At 38.1% G+C, this 16,317-nt stretch overlaps 1 protein-coding gene across 4 annotated transcripts in view; it reads right to left on the minus strand.

Moving 5' to 3' along the window:
• LOC135116664 (C-terminal-binding protein-like) overlaps nt 1-16,317 on the minus strand; it is an 82,321-nt gene that overhangs the window by 38,928 nt on the left and 27,076 nt on the right. For 3 of the 4 annotated variants that reach the window (XM_064040021.1, XM_064040018.1, XM_064040019.1), the window contains exon 2: nt 13,141-13,193. The exons of the other annotated variant lie outside the window; for it this stretch is intronic. The gene's annotated coding sequence lies outside the window, so the exon portion shown is untranslated. The remainder of the gene's footprint in view (nt 1-13,140; nt 13,194-16,317) is intronic. 4 annotated transcript variants of the gene reach the window in all.

Here is a 16,317-nt window from a genome sequence, read left to right on the forward strand (position 1 = left end):
AGTCGCTTGGGATTTTCCTAATTCTCTCCACAAAAACACAAACAGCACACAGATCATTAATCTGTCTTATAACAAAGTTGCCAGACGTATTTTTGTGAAATAAAAAACTTGCCAAATATATGTAAAGCCTCAATTTACATTGGCATTACTCGATATAATGCCATGTTTATTAATGGTGTCCCAAATAATTAATGTGTAGTGTCACTTGAAACCTTAATTAGTAAAACTAGTTTGCGATTGACGTCAATGATCCGTGTCAATGCAAACTGTACAAAGAATTACACACGGGTGGTATCATGTACATACAATATTATGAAAATTAGTGCCATATCTAACAGAGTAATGTTACTTAGCATATTCATCACGCAATTGATTGCTCACACTATGAATTATTTATGTCTCCTTTACGCAGAAATCAGTTTTTATTAGTTGCTGTGCAATGATATGGCAACAAAAGTTAATTTCTCGTAATTTACTTGGGAACGACCCATTTTGCTAGAATTGAAATTAAAGCGCAGCACAGTTTTAGGTATTAATTTGTTTAGTCATTGCCATTTCAGGAAAGTCGGAAATGCGGAAAGCTTTTAATGCAAGTAAAATGTAACAAAGACGCAAACGTCCTCGTAACTCGGTTTTCCGTTCAAATATTCGAGTCTTCAACAAAAGCCACTTCAAATAACCCCAAAATATTCCATTCAACGTGGTCCCTTTGTGGGTCAGTTTCAGCATAATCTCATCGCAAGGTAAACGGCCGAGGCGAGCTCTCGGCACGGCGAATTATTTTACATATTCCAATCCGACGTGTCCCCGGAACAGGCGAAGCGTACTCGTGTTCAATCGCAAGGAAAGCCCGCGCAAACGACCTGCAATTGGACTCGTTCGAATTTAGGGTTATGTCAAAATTTAAACCCCATTAGGCTTTTTCCGCGATCCAAGAATCACTCAAACTACTGAAACGTGCTTTGAGCATTTCGTCGAATTTAATGCCGGGCTTGTGAATTGCGATACGAGTGTGCCGACACTGTAATTGCCAATTTCTCTGCTGCCATAAAATCAGGCGAATTTATGGTTCAACATAACGATTTTGTAGTTGGAGTCGATGGTAGAGTCACGGATTGTTTGAGGGTAACATTTTACACAATGATAAATTCTCAGACTCGTTGTCGCCAGGCGTACATTTGCAACAGCAAGCAAGACGTAACCGATGTTGCTGAGCTCGTAAACTGGGTTTATCCGAGGCGGCCGTCGGAATACACAATGCGGACACACCTCGTGGCCAGAAAACGCTCGGACAAACATCTGCCTACGTAATGGTCAATATGTAAAGAGAATATAAGCACGCGCTAAGCGTCAAGTCGGGATAATTAAGTTAGCACCGTTCTGCTACAAGCTGACTCAACCACGCTGACTAGAATTGATAATCATGGATGTATTGGATACAGATTGGATAGCTGGACATTTGCAATTAAGGAACAGTTAGGAATACGGGACTCGAGCTAAAATTAGGACGCTTCAAAGAAAACGCTTTGATTCTCTGAATATAAATGTTCGTCCAATCAGTTAATAGAGGTGATTTGTAAGACCTTTCGTTTTGTTAATTAATGACTGCTCTGAGGTCGCTCCCTTTAAGTTTTTGTTGTAACAGGATTGACAAATGTGTATAATTTATGGAATTTATGAACACACACAAGACCTCAAGCTGTGCACCGCTGAATTTATTAGCTTCGCGCTTGTAAATTAGGATGACGAATGGTCACATGTTGGAAGCAGTGTCCAAGCGCTACGTACAATAACCCCGTCGTGCATTCGTGAAAAAAGGCCATGACATTAAAATGATAAGTAGTCCGAGTCTCCTTGTAGGAACCGGTTCCGAAGAGTATCTGCATGTAATCAGAAAGCAACTAATCTGCCTGAAGGAGGTAATTGCAATTGTTTACTACAGACAGGTACATTCTACGTCGATTACTCGGAAGTTACGTGTTCGGGGCGATAACAATGAATAGGAGGTGAATACTAAAAGCGATGCTGTTTTAAATGGGCACGCTTCCATTTTGTGTTCGAATTAAGCATCAAAAATATTGGTCGTGGTTAAAACAGCATTCATTCATATACAGGCATTGTGTCAGATTTTATTAAATGCGAAATCCAATTACACGACACACGTTGCATAAATATTCATTGAGTTTTTTCCTTGAAACAAACCGACGAGCGGACAGGAAAACATCAACATACGGCGGTAAAACTTCCTCTAGTACTAGTCCGTTTGCCAACATCCGTCGGAGAGTATTATGACTTACATTTATTATTGTTCTTGATAACGACCTTATAAATAAGAACAAGTTTCGAATAAGGTACTTTTTCTGTAAGTATTACGCAACAAGGATAATCTTGTAGGGATGGGAACATTCCCAAAACTAATTATTTATGATCCTGAAACCTAATCAGGAGTCAGATTTCCTGTAAGAATCTTTCCACGTGTCACTGCTGAGTTCCCAGAAATGGTGTTTATTATAATGGAAATGCTTACGGCACTTATAATCATGTCTCCGTGTTTACAGAGCTCTCATCTGTGAAGCGAAGTAGAAAAGATTTTTGTTGAGTATTCGTCTGTCGCGTTTATTTGCTTTGAAATATTTTCTAGACAAACTTGTTGATCGAATTAATGTTTCGTTTCACGGTTTTAGTAATACAAGGAAAAAGTTATGTTTTGGTTGAATAAAATTTCCCTAGCAACAATTAGGTACTGACTTGAAATAAACAAAGTGTTTGCCTGTTTGATTAATTTAATTTAGGTATACTTGTTTTCCTAGAATGAGTTTTACCAGTTCTCCTAAACCTTTAACGATAAGCGTAGTCATGCAAATTATTTTTCAATTAAATGTAGATTTTTTTCTGCAGCTAAGCAAATTCACCTAGCAGGCAAATCAATCAATATTCTCCAAGCCTTATCTTCGTATGACGCATTTCACCAGCCGTTATCAAAACTATTGGTCACACCTTTCTAGTTCTAACTACGGGTTATTTCAGCTCGCAATCGGCCAATGACGTACAACTTGACATGAACGTTTAGAAAGTGCGTTCAGACACGTTCTGATCGACATGCGATTGTAACTCTGTAAGGCGTTGTAGAACAAAGGTTTATCGAGCTCTGTTGGCAACAAATAAGGAAAAATAAAGTTTTGCTTTGTGAAAGTCGGTCATAAAACTGTAGTCTTGATGGGTCAAGTTAATTAATTTGCAAGTTTATGAGTCTTGATTTCTAACACATTTGCGTAGAGACAGGAAAATAATTTCACTATTGTATTACTTCGCAAACTAAATAACAATAGAAAAGTAGTTATCGTTAAATTAAAGTGTACCAAGAAACATTACATATATTCACTAGCTCCGTAAAAACTGTAATGAATCAGGTGTTTATTTTCCTGAACAATCGGTGAGTCATTGAGAAGAAAGTACTTTACCGTGATTCATTGTATACCAACAACCACTTCTGTTGCTACTCGGACATTATATACCTACCTGAGATAACTTGAACGACTACAGAGCATTTAAGTTACTATAGCGATAAGTCTAGTACGTAAATGTGCGCAGTTAGCAATACGAGTCTTAGAAGCCACGAAAAGTGTCAGCAAAAAGGCTGGAGCATTATATACTTTACAGAGCCCAACTGCAGCACTAAGTGGTAGTTTTTTTTAGCTACGTCACGATGGTATCATCAGGAGAACTCTCATTTACATGCATTCCCGCCCGTCGCCGGGACCCGGTCATTCACTCTGCAACGCTCTAACCACCGCAGCGCAATTAATAAAATATTTACCAGTAGTATAACTTTAACCCACCCAAAACAAAAATGTGAAAGACTGCTGTTCGATAATATGGGAACGCTTGCCAAAAGAAGTGAGATCTGAATAAAAAGTTCCATACACATACCTCAGTTAAAAATAGTTTACTTTTTAATGATGTTACTTGGCAAGTTTTCATACACCTTGTTTTAAACCTACTAAACGCAATGAATCAAGTATTTAATTTTCTAAAAACTTGCCAAGTAATCATCATTAAAAGTAACTATATTTTAACTGAGGTATGTATGGAACTTGGTACTTATTCAGATCTCACTTCTTTTATAGGCGAAGCATTCATATTATCGAACTTGGCAGTCTCACATTTTGTTTTGGGTGGATTTCATTTATTTTTGTAAGGTTGTTTATTTTATTTTTTCTTATGAAGTTAAAAGAAATGTCTCATTTATACTATCTTTAAGATTTTTTAATATGCACTATGTTTCTTACAAAGAAATGAACTAGATTAACTATGACTATATTTACCAACTGACTGAAGTGGTCTAGGTTTTTGATGAGTGAGTCAGTGAATAAGTGAATCAGTGTATAGTAAAAATAGCGATTTTCTGACGTCAATATCTCAAGACCTACAATAGGTATATTAATGAAATTTTGTATTTTAGATAAGTGAGGGGGTCTCAACAGATACTAGAAATTTGATATGCGTAAATAAAATAGATTTTGAGTTACAGGGGGGTCGAATTTGGCCCGAAATGGTTCGTGTAATATAACCCACGGCCGGTGTGTCGCCTTTTTTGCTCGAACTTGGCGGACACACTGCCGTGTGTCTAGATGAAATGTGCAATTACGATTCTATTTTATACTACGTAAATGATTATTTGATATCTTAATGCCCTTTAGACAGGTTACAATCTGGTGTAATTAAATAGGATCATAATTAATTTTTAAATAGTGAGTTACGTCAGTACATAAACTAATCTTAATTTATCTACTAGAAGATTGAATAAGACGGAGGTTTATACGAATACGTAGTCTGAGAATCGGATACACCTTTATACATTGATTTAGTATGACGACGTTTGGAAAACAATTGCCTATTAGCTACCGACCTTCGACCTGTTGCTAAGGAAAAGATCATTCCAATAACAAATTACTTTAAAAACTTTAAATTCAGTACCCAAAAGATGTTAAACTTGGGTATTTAACTCACGGCAAGCGTGTCAATCGATTTGCTTGACGACGCATTGCGAAAGTACCGTTGGTCTAGACTTTTTGTTCCGAGTCGCACTACTGTCTTTGCCGTGTTATTGAACCGCAGCTGGTACACAATTTTGCTAGACTTAGTTCGTATGTCAATCGGCATGACCTCGTTTCTCATACACATGTATGTGCGAAGTATTTGCTTTAAAACTATTTACTGGTACAGCTGAAAAACTGGCAGCAGTGTTCTAAAATTATGAACCAATCTAATGGCTAAGTACTTGGTATAGAAAAAGTCATTGTAAAAGTATTAAAACAAAGTGAAAGCTAATTAAAAGTTAAAATTGTTTAAAACAGAACATAAATTGTGGTGTCTTTATGTTAATTACGAATTTAATTTTGGTTGTTTATTTCATAGAATTTTGTGACCATTATTATGAATAATATAAATAAGATGTGCCCATAATACGAGAACTGATTTTAGACGAAGAGAATATGACGGTCATAAACATTGACTCTGACACAACTGAACTGATTGCCGATGGCGACATCATTACATAGGCACGTCTCTTCATGGTTAAACTGATCAACGCATTTAATAAAAAATGTTATACTGAGAATATCTTTTTATAAAACAGGTTAGCAAGAATTTTATACGAAGAAAAAGGTATTAAACAACGTTAAAGAGATTCATTTTGCAGTTACTGTAAGGATATAACTGAAATTTCGCTATGAACGTCCAGCTATAAATAAAGCAAGCTGTTGAAGCAATCTAATGATGTTCTATGTAACGCAATTTACAAGCCATAAAGCGCAATATATGCAGACTCATTAAGTAATATTATCAGAACTGCATAACCCTCGGGGAATCGGTCTGATTAAAGATATGTAATAAACGTCAGTGATGCTAACATACCGCGTATATATCTGTATAATTTATTCAAATTATATTTATAATTACCTTTTAATGGGCGGCATTATTATGCATGTGTGGTTATGTTATACGACTTGCTAGATATACACGATAATATAGAACTGTGTCGGTCGTATGCATAAATGTTGTTATGTCAAGGTAATTGCCATTGGTCTGCGATGAAACGAGTCTTGTGTCTGAATATTCAAATGCTTTGATATCTCGTGTATACCAATAAGTCAATAGACGTGATTCTCTACGTGTAGCCACGTTTGCAGACGAACTTCTGCGGAGTTTAATAGAACGGACTCTGATATCGCAATACGAGATCTCCAATATAACTTCGATATGGAAATTATATGCATCAGTTTATCTAGTGAGGTTGGACAGTGGAAACAAACGTAAAGTGTATGTAACTTCTATGCAATAAAGCTAAGGAGTACTAAGTTTGAAATTCGAACATCGAACACTACAGAAATATACGTATTACCTAGACCATATAATATAAAGAAAAATCTGTTTTATAAAGGTATATCTTTATGGGACTCTGGAACACGTGTAGCATCAATAATACAAATCATAACACCCTACGTCACCGCTTCAAGGACGTGAACACGAATTTATCTGACAACTCCCACACACACTCACTGTTTACAATCATACACACACACAAGCACACCGCAATGAATAAAATGGAGGCGTTTTCGCGATATTTCACTCCGTAATTTACAACTCATATTTAGACGAACGGCTTTTCAGCATTTGAAATCCGATTATGTGATTTGGGAATACAAGACGTTCGAAAATACCTTGTATATCTGTGATGTATAGGCCGATCGTCCTTCGGATATAAATCACTTGAGCAACTCCGCGGGGATTTGGTAAAACATTTTTTTCGTGTAATAAATGATATCAGATACAAGAATATTTTGTTACAAACTAGAGACCACCAGTAAGCTGCGGGGAGCAGACATAACGCAACAAAAACTTTCGTCATTACTTTCAAGTTTTATAACGTAGAACAAGTGAAAGAAAAATACATCTGTCGTTATTATTTTCTTACAAAACTTCGTTTTCAGTTACATCCAGACTGAAAGAAAGCAGCTCGCAGCTATACTTTTAATTACGAAAAAATGTAGGTCAGCTACATTAACAAAATCGAGACTATCCTTAGTACAGTGGAACGCGAAGACAAAACGTGCAAAAAGTTTGAACAGGCATTGCCGCAGAACTACGCAATTTTGTAACACCTAAGCACGTAAATCACACGGTCTGTAGTCTGGGGGACCGGGCGAAACTTTACTTGGAGAGTTTTTAATTGATTCGCTCAGTTATTACATCCAGTTTGAAACTGAGTTGGCCCACAGTGCGAGCGTCGCCTTGCGTTTTGTATGAACAACTCGATATTATTTATTGTAGTGGAGTTTTTGTTTTGTGATTTGGTTATTTGTTCTGAATGCTATTCGCGAACACTATTGTGGCGATATACCGGTTTTGTATAGATGAAACTGGAAAGTTAAGCTATTCACTGGAATTGCTATCATAATCACATTATGAATTACATTGTTCACACTTCCTCTCAAGGCTTTATCGTTTTCAATTTTGGACACGACACAATGACATGTATTTTAACAAAACAGTGTAAAGCTAGTAACTAAACGATAATTTTGCTTACACATCAAGACTGTTTTACTTTCAGTTTTGAGTCACAAAACACGTAATAAATATGAACTAATCAAAAATTTAGATAAGGATAAAATTGGAAATGCGGAAACATTTACAATAAGGACACCACCGCAGGCAAACAAATTAATTCCCGAAATAAGGAAAGCCGAAGTTCCGTGTTCCGTTAAATGTAATTCCGTTTTGAAATTGGCGTCAAGAGCTTTTTGTATGGACGTCAAAATTCAAAACGTTTTATAAACGCGCAGAATTATTTCATATAATTTTGTAGACTAGACATCAAATTTGAGTTGAGCGAATGGACGCGTCATCTGTGTTCGCAATCAGAATTAATTCTGATGGCGTAATGTTTAAATTCCAATATTGGATGTTATCGTGGATAGGCAGCCCTGAGCATTTTCCTGTTTATCACATTTCTCTCTTACAAAGGGCCCTTGGTAACACGACACCGCGTGAATCGAGGCGTAAGGGCGCGAGACATCCCACCCTACATGTTACTATATTATACTACTAAGGGACTACGCTCCAATAAAACAGCCGTGAATATTGGAGGTTTACTCAGAAGGAAAGCGTGGTTATTTTTTATGGTGTCGTAAATGATTCCGACTGGCTTAGTTCAGCGTTACGACAAGATTTAGAAGTTTGAAGCTGTAGAAAGTTGATAGCTGTGTAATGTTTGCTGACGCAGTTTGTATACCGTATGTCAATAGAACACTTGTGATGGCTATCGTGAATTTTAAATGAAATGGTAGTAGCACAGTGTAGTTGAAAGTCAAATAACCGAGGCGCGGTGGAGTGAGTCAACGCGGGCGGCACGTGCGATGAAAAGCGACATGCTATAGAACGGAGAAGGCATGGCATGCTCATTTAACAAGATCACACTGCAGCAAATGTAACTTTAAACGTAGAAAGTATTATTATTTAGTAGACAACCAAACCACATCCACCCTTACATATTTGGGGCAGTTACGTAACACAAATAGAAACTGTGTTATCTATTGTGATTCAAAACTTAGTACGAAACCCTCAACAACAAATGATTTACACAGAACAAAGTTGGCAATATCCGTAATTCATGACCGACCTATTTCCCCTGGTCATTTACACATAGTGCGTCATTAGAATTAGCCGGGATCCGATATGAAGCCTTTTACATACAAAATCCAACGTCCGATTAATGGTTTTACTGTTCGCAGTCTAATTCTATTCAAACTAAATTGGATTGGATTAGGTTTTGTTGAAAGGCAAAGTTTGACGCGGCTTTTGATGAAGAAATAATTTGGTAGAGACTTTGTGTTAGAAACTTGGAAGTTTTGAATAAAAACAACAGTCAAGTTGTTTAGAAAGTATACGTGTTTAGTGTTTTAATAAGAAATCAGTCTTGGCGCTTAACGATTATTTGCATATCATAAAATAAATATATTGTAGACGCTTTCTTCAAGAATACAATTCGGCTATTAAATGATGCATCGAAAATATATGCAACAATCAATGTAAAGGCCGTAGAAAAGAAAATGCCGCTCTCACTAGTGCTTTACGACTATCGACCAACTCACATTAAACAAGCCGATACGTTATCGACAAACAGAATACTCGAGCAAGTGTTGCGAACAACTATTTGATTAATCGATTAAACAGCCACACGTGTCATATCGATATTCCTACTCGATAACACAATAAAGAGTCGAATTCCTTTGACCGTTGGCTTTATCGACTCGCGCATACCGATATTAGTGCTTGTTTCTCGGTAGACGACACTTCGGCATAAAGCTCAGGGTGCATCGGAATTTAGAGGAATCGGTTTCAAGTGTTTCAAAGAACGTCTGCATAGTTTCATTGGTTGAAATGTAAGCTGTTAGTTTCCGTACAAATCTAAGTCAGTGCGCCTTTGATGGTGAATAATACTGTTTATAGAATGAACAGTGTTAACTTTATGCAAACTGTCACCCGCAGGCAACTAACACCAAGGTATTTGCTAGTTGCTAAGTGCGAACAGTAATAATAGTAGACATAAAAATGCTTATTTATTTATTGCATGAGCGGTGGAATGCGCAGTAATTCATTGGAGAACGACATGGCAGTCATACGACCATATATTAACGGAACACGCAACTCAATACCCATATGGAAGTGCCATCTTTATTAATTACTTTAAAAGCTATTTGAATACCCACAGAAAGGCATCAGTTAAGTACATGTTTCATAAAACTTAGTTCTCTCATATAAATTACTATTCAATAGTCAAATAATCTGCTAGATAACACCAGAAGTCTAAGAGCAGGTCTTGCAGAATGCATTGTCACAAACAATTTTGTGGTCGTGGTGAGATCTCTTTCGAAAATATTAATATGGGAAACAGTAGACATATCACCCAGACAGGCGATGACGTAAATGCATTAACAACCCGACGAAATGGATGCAAATTTTCGTATTCTTTCGAAAACTTGCTAGTAAATATACATATTGAGAGGGAATTAAAAATGCCTCGTTTACTGTTATATTGCTGAATGTAAGTACATGTGTAGTTTATACATGTTTCGTCTACAGCAGGGTTAGTTGGGAAGTATCGTGAACACGAAGTGCATTGACACCGAGGTACCGAGCTTCGAAAGTCGCAACGGTGCATGAGTAATGACAGATAGTTAACCTATTGTGAAGTCCCATAGTGAAACCCGTTTCGTTCTGTAAGCCTGTGTCTGGGATCATTCCCTAAGGGCAATATAACTCGAGGTATTTAAATAATCTTCATGCTCTGTCCAATAAAATAGCTATCCAATAAAATCTACGACTATGCGTTTCTAAATGTAAATTATGAGTCCTTTTAATTGAACACCGTTGGGAATAAGAGAAGATTAATTCAACTCACAAATGTACATTGATGATCTGTTGTGTTGTCAACTTACCATATTCATACATCACTAATGAACATGTTATGTACGAGAACAAAAGAGCCGTCCGAATTCACTTGAACACCGAGTAAAACCACGACCCAAGGCTGCATTTCTCTCACGTCCAACACAATACGTTATCAAAGTAACGAAGAACATTTTTCTTGTCACACACACAGCAAGTACACACACACACATGTGGGCACGTGTGTACAGCAGTTATTAGCGAGTCGGGGAGCGTCGCAGGAGATCACGTAGGGACCGGTCGTGAGAGCCCGACGGGCATCGGGCTCTGCTGTGTTAAACTACCGCCCGAGCCGCATCGAGATCGTAAAAATGTGCAAGCTAACGGAAAAACTGTAACATGTGCTCTATAATGCCTCGTAAAGTGCGAACATGTGAATTATTGGGTATAAAAGGTGGAATTTGTAGGCTGGTGTCCAAATGGTCTGCGAATGATCGCTGAGCCAAAGTTCGCACTAAAATGTATTTTTCTTTCCGTGTCTACGGACATTAAATTGCTTGCCTATTTTTCCTGTCCAGTTAAGCAGAATTTCGGTTTGCAAAAACAATTCTTGGTAAAACATAATCTTAGTAATATACACTTATTCGTCGTCAAATATAAACGTTGTACTGTCTTACCCGGTGTGTGTGTACAGGATTGGGCATTTTAAGTAATAATAAGATCTGAGAGTTTGTTTTAAACTCAGGGGTTTCACATGCAACTGATAAAGCGGCATTCTGAGATGACTTCGAACAGACTAGATATCAGAAAAATATTTACCTTTTTGGGAAATCGGTTGAAAATAGTGACTTGTCAAGGGTTATCTAACGCCAATTAATTAGGAACAAAAGTTTTCTCTTCAAAAACTTTCTGATGATATTAATCAAAAGACAACATTGGAACAACTTTCGTTTAACGTGTTTTTACACGGCTGTATGGTAGATTGGAAATAATGTATTCAGTTTATGATCACGGCTATTTTTTCTGGTAGGTCATGAGTCATGACCTCTGTGTCATATTTCAACACATTATTGGCGTTGCGAATAGACTAACACGTGTCTTGTTATGGAAAGAAGATTATCTGTTATCGCTTATTTTTCCTGCTAGTAAGATTTAATCTGGCAACGTCTAAATACGTTTTATATCCATGTGAAAATACCAGATGTAGGTAGGTGTATGCTTTAATGCATGTATTCATACATTCAATACACACACGTATTCGCGAAACCGGGCGCCCATTCAACCGTCACAAAACGAAACTGAATGCCATTTCATCTCAAGATGCGCCGCTCGCCGCAGATCCGAGGGGTCGGCAGTGGGTGACTGCGGCGGGGGAGGGGGTCTCGCAAACCGCCCGGCAACTGCGCCATAACTCGGTGCGCACATACAACCAGACAATCGCAATTATTATTAACAGATATACGTTTAATGATCGTGTGTGCCGCGCACAACGGCCCAATGCAAGTTGAACATCGGCTGGCGCACGCGACTATGGAGTTTACGTCATTGCGGCGTTCGTGTGATATTCGTCCGGTGCGAGGCGGTGAATGTTTCGTTTCGGGGTGAGAATTTGTGGGAAGACGTCGGCGAGGTCGGCGGGGCGTCGCGGGGGCCGAGCCGACGTTCTTGCGGAGTGAGTTAGCAGAGCCGATGATTTGTGGCGCGGTTAGCGTTCATCTAGCGGACCGGCGGGACGCAGGGCATAACTCATCGGAACAAAGACAGATCGGCATGTCATGCGATATGAAAGCTATGTGTCACTCCGCGTGTGACACGAAGCGTTTGCATTTTACGACTCGGTTTGACGCGCGCGCCACCCGCGCAAGAGTCAACGGACGCAGGAATTCTCGAGTTGAAATTCCGCAAACAGGCTCAAAGGAGGATAAAATTAGAAATACGGAGAATTTTTGGATCCTTCCCGGCATCCTCGATAGCGCTAAGAATCTTCGAGGTTCCATTTATATGGCCGTTAATATTATTAGAAGTTCATGCGGTTGGTAACGCAAGTAATTCACGGTTTAGTAAGCGCGGCGAATTAGTAATTAGCAAAAATACCTGTTTGACGTCGAAGACAGAACAAATTACGTGGGTGCTGACTGCCGTCGAGCAATAAAATTATTATTAGTCAATATTTGAATTTCGCAAACTCGTAAATTGTTCGTGCACAGAATACGAACACGACGAGCCATTGTGTAACGGCAAAGCTCAAAGAATAATACAACAGGTGTGTTCATTACTTCGAACGAAAACGCTGATTTAATTCCAGTTTGAACAATTATAGACATCGTAGACACTTCGCGAATTAAAATGACAAGCTTCAAATTCAACAAAACATGAATTTGGACCCAAAGATCTCTTCTATATTTATGTAAATATTAACATGTAAAATATTTTAATTATAATACTCGTTTTGAATGTCAAGAAAATGATAAATTGCTGTCTGCATGCTTAGACCACGTGGCAATGTACTCAAGGCAAACATGAATCCGCAAATTCTTATTTATCTAACTTAATTTATGCGTTTACGCAATTTTTGTGAATAGATTTAACAAAAGAATGCAGAATAATTTTAATTAAGACTTAAGTACTTAAATAAAGTGGATTTCACTTGTCCCTACATAGCTAATAACTTTCACATTAAAACAAACTTACTTTTATAGTATAAAGTAGTTAGCTAGGTGATCCGGCAGTCCACACTTAACAATCTGCAACAAAAAAGAAAAATAAATTAGTTTACTTAACCATTTTGACATTGTGAATTTAGATGCTTGCTACTAACACCTACTTATGTATGTTGACACATCTAGTCAAGAATGAAACAGAAACAAAACTTGTGCCTGTCCTGAACGATCCAGTAAATATGAAACGTCATTATTTTGTAAAAATATCATAACTAATCTAGAGGGAAAATAATTCACCGGTTTAATAAGACCCAATACTAAAGGACTGCTTAAATGCGAATTGTGTTGAGAAATTCCACATGAGTAAAGCCAATAACTGTCATGAACATACCAACGCTGCAACCGCCCAAATATTGCTAGCCAATTCTCATTGTTTCACGTTTAATTAATTACACGCATTTTATAATTAAAACTTGAATTACGAAGAATCTATGAAGAATCGTAAAATTAACGGTTGAAAAAGGTGTGAAGCTCATTAATAGAAAAGAGATAATTTGTTTTGTACATGACAAACTTAGAGGCATTGGCTTCGGAACGACTGCAGTTATTGCAACGGAAAGAGTATTTGAGGAGAAACATAACGTACAAATGTTTTAAGTCACAGATGAAATTAGAAAATAGATGCCGACTTGACGTAGCGAAAACTACGCGAATCATAAAACAGAACATCGGAGATAAAGTTTGGGCATAATTTGAAGGTCTCTCTTTTGACTTGTCGCCTAAAGTTTTTACGAGTGGAACCGAAGTCGTAAACGATTTGCCCAGTCCCAGTAAAAGGTGATATAACTACGCATACACTACGGTACGGTTTAGTTACGCCCCCGGCGCCAATATGAGAAAACATAAGTAGGTTAACACGCGGACAGTTTAATGATAAGTGATAACACAACTATAAAACTTAGTCGTTTTTGTTTCCCCTTAGCACATAAATGGATTATGTTTACGCATCATATCGCTCGGCTATCTGATATAGTGTGGTCTAATATCGGCGTCAGGGCTAATCATAAATGTGCTGCTGGCATAGTAATTTCGGGTGACAAATATAGGTATCGCAATTCGTCGCTTGTGGGCCAGAGCGGGCGGGCGCCAGGCGGGGGCGTAGGTACGAACGAAATGGACAATGCGCATAAAAAATCAATAAAAGCCGGGCACGGCCTTCGTGGAGGTCGAGTGACGCTCACGGATCACCGGCCGGCCTCTCGCCACATTATAAAATATTGAACGGCGAGATGTAACAAACTTACCAACTCGATTCCACTTCCAAACTTTGTCAAAGAGGATTTTTCAAGTTCTCGTTTAATTTTAAAGGGATTTTAGGGGAGTGAGAAGCGGTACGCCGCGCTTGGCGCTCCCGTAGTTTACTTTTTCAAACTTTTGTCAAAGGACAGAAACGATTACGATTAAGACTCATTCAGGATGGGAAAATAAAATTAGGTATTCCCAAAGCAAATAATCTTCAAACAAAAGGTAGCTCCGGCCTAAATAAATAATAATTTTTTGGCAGTTGAACTAGTGCATTAGAACTTAACTGCTACTCCATACTTTTGCTGTTTTTGGAAGACGACCTTAATTCCCCTTTAATTTCTCGGAATAAAATTAGTTCATTTCAGCGAGCGAGAGCTCAATACAAGAATCAGAAAGCAAATCAATCTAAAAAGACCATAAAGAAAGTGAATTTGACGACTATTAACAGCGTATCAAAACCTGCAAAACACTCTTATCAATGCGCTATCTACGTAAATACTCGGTATCAGTACCCGAGATAACGCTGTACAATTACAACTCACAACTTGGCCATAGTTCAAACAGTTAACGCCGTTTTATTCAGTGCCAAGTACAATATTTTTAGATGCCGAGTGACGGGGTGAGTTTTAAATCGCGTAACCACTAAATCCGTCTCGAATGCAAATGCTTTGGGAATAAACAAAAATGTATTTAATTTATCGCATTGACGGTTGCGTCAGAGATTTGGCATACTTTGTTCACGCGTTCAGACTGTGACGTGTGGACTATGCATCAGGCCTAGACGGTTATTTCAGAATCCGTTCGTAATACATCAGTTACTTATTGCGAGTCGCTAATTGGCAGCGCTTTGGAATTGTCACCTCGGCAGCAAGTCACCGGTACTCTTCGTCCCACGCTTTTGGTATTTGCTTCACTATTCCGGCTTTAATACACGATATAGAGCTATGCTAAAAATAGTTATAGCCCACTCAATTCACACGCCTTTTGTCGTATTAGCGAGGGCCCAAAATAGAGTACTTTCATCGTCTCATTGAACATGTGAAAACGATTGGCTAACAGTTTAGGGCTGCGTCCTTGCCACATTTCTCGCGAACGCATGAAAGCTTCAAATTGTTTGGAAATCGGCCACAACGGCTAGCGTTTCGTCAAATACGAGACAACTTTGTCCATTTGTTATTCTGACAGCCGACTTGAAACTAAGTGGGTTGAGAGTATTGAACGGTTAACAATAACCGTTTGCGGAAAACCATGCCTACATGTATTGTTTTAGAAATAGCTGTTGTTAACTGGCTTAGAAAGTTCTCTCAACAAATGGTTCTAACTTTAGGATCAGCGTATTTACTTTCCGGTACGTGACTCAATATCCTCACTGTGTCCTAATTTGATATCGATTTGAGAATGAGTAACCATGATATCACTTTCGTGCTTCATATCTCCACTAAAGATTAACAATTTATTTTATCAGATAGATAGACAGACATATTGTAAACGTCAGAATGATCTATCGTCGATATAAGTCATGGAAAAAAGTAACAATTAGCTGTTATAATGTAGCCATTTCTTTGATTGCGAGATAAGTCCGTGGGCGCAGTATAGACGGACATTTTCCATTAGTAAGGTTCGTGGAGATTACTATAGTTCAACCACGCGTAGCCATGGCCGACACGACCGCAGGCCCGTGTCACTATTAATCATTCCCGAACCTTTTCCCGTGGACAGGAAAATATATGTGATGGGATTATTGTTTTGGGGCAAGCCGTCATTTTTCATGTGTTTGCGGCCGTTAATGTGAATGGATTGTATTGTTATTATTGATGAAGACTTTCCTATAAATAATAATTCCATAGTCATTTATGAGCATTTTTGTTTTCAAATGGAATTTTACCCTAGAATTACACTGAAC

The sequence above is a fragment of the Helicoverpa armigera genome, chromosome 21, assembly GCF_030705265.1.
Source record: "Helicoverpa armigera isolate CAAS_96S chromosome 21, ASM3070526v1, whole genome shotgun sequence".
NCBI classification, from domain to species: Eukaryota; Metazoa; Arthropoda; class Insecta; order Lepidoptera; family Noctuidae; genus Helicoverpa; species Helicoverpa armigera.